Source organism: Penaeus monodon, chromosome 32 (assembly GCF_015228065.2).
Source record: "Penaeus monodon isolate SGIC_2016 chromosome 32, NSTDA_Pmon_1, whole genome shotgun sequence".
NCBI classification, from domain to species: Eukaryota; Metazoa; Arthropoda; class Malacostraca; order Decapoda; family Penaeidae; genus Penaeus; species Penaeus monodon.
In genome coordinates this window covers 5630207-5631741 of record NC_051417.1, presented here as the reverse complement: position 1 = coordinate 5631741, position 1535 = coordinate 5630207, and the positions used below count along the sequence as shown (strand labels likewise).

The following is a 1535-nucleotide window of genomic DNA, read 5'->3' as shown; positions in this document are numbered from 1 at the left end:
CCGTGAAAATTAAAAATTTCCTTTTCTGTAACTGAGTATCATCAGATATATATGGGCCATTAAAAAAAAAAAAAATGTTCCACCAGAGTTAGAACAAAAGGACAGAAAAACCTTGTTTAGCAATAAGATATTGGCACATGGATTAACCTAATTTCCAATAAAAAAAATTTGAGACAGACATATGATTAGGAGAATATTGGACAACCAACAGAGAAAGGTAATACTACACATCTTAATACGATGGATATCTTTTCTCCGACCACTGGAATTTTTTTACCATTGCAAAAAAGGAAAGTAAGAAGTAGATATTCTACGTACAGCCGGGAAGACTTTACTTTACTGAATAAAACTTTAAGCATACAGTAATTCAGGCAACTTGGGTATATGAACTGAAAAGACCAAAAGTATTTTCTCTTAATGTAGTACAATTACAGGTTTTGTAAGATTGTGAAGCCATATGACTGAGCAGGTTTAAGTAGACACAAGTTCATCACAGGTTAAGCCATTACCATAGCCTACAGGTCTTTGGTCCAATGTAAATAAAAGATGCTAACAGTCTATTTCAATCTTAATATATATAACCCTTATATAAAAGAGAGGGTGTTAAAACAAGTGTGCATAGTCAGTAGCTGAGGAAAACAGCTGGATCTATTTAGTGGGAGGAAGTGGCCAGAGTTCCTATCCTTACAGTTTTTAGTTAACAAGGTACCACTGGAATGTTAACAGAAGCAACACTACTAACAGCGATAATAAGGCATGTTTCCCATGCTGCCCAAGCCTAAGGGGCAGTAGTTAGTTAGCCTTAGGTTGCTGGCATATATGGATGTATTGTATCCCCTCCTACTCTCTGAACAAAGCAAAGATGGAAAGTCAGCTATTTGCCTTATCCTAACCTGATGTCACCTTAGCAGGTACTAATGGATGCATAATCTGTGTGGTGAGATACTGTATGAACAAGATTTGGTTGGTAAGGTGTTATTTCTGTTTGTCAAAATGAAATAGGAAGATATCATCATATCTGTACTGTTTAGATGATGAAGTGATATAGACTGCTTGAATGGGGAGACCGCAGGGTGAAATTATGGATTTTTGTCATCTTTAATGACTGTAGCCTCCCAATACTGTCTTACAGGTGGTTGCTGTTCCCCCAACATGCCTAGAAAGCAAAATCTCCATCACATTCAGTCGTCAAAATAGAGCACGGACAGGTTCTAGTCACGTGCCTCATGAGTGGTATCACAATTCAAATGATACAGTGGCTATGAGAGGTAAACATCTCTCGCTACTCGCTGGCTCCTGCATCGTGGAAATTATAGGAAGTACCAGCCTTTTACTGTGCTTCTCTACTGGCTCAGCTAATTATTATTGCTTATATTTGTTTCGTTGGCATCAGCAGGAGGTTACTGATTCTGCAAATGATGAGCTTAAGGTATATACCTATTCTAGAAAATTTCCTTTATTTGTATGAGAAGAATACATATAAATTTCAGTTGCAGACCACTATGTGTGTTGCAGCACAGGATAACTACTATGAC

At 37.3% G+C, this 1535-nt stretch overlaps 1 protein-coding gene across 1 annotated transcript in view; it reads right to left on the bottom strand.

Moving 5' to 3' along the window:
• Nucleotides 1–1535, bottom strand: part of LOC119593383 (tudor and KH domain-containing protein homolog) — a gene marked incomplete at its 3' end in the record, with an annotated part of 10569 nt that overhangs the window by 8247 nt on the left and 787 nt on the right.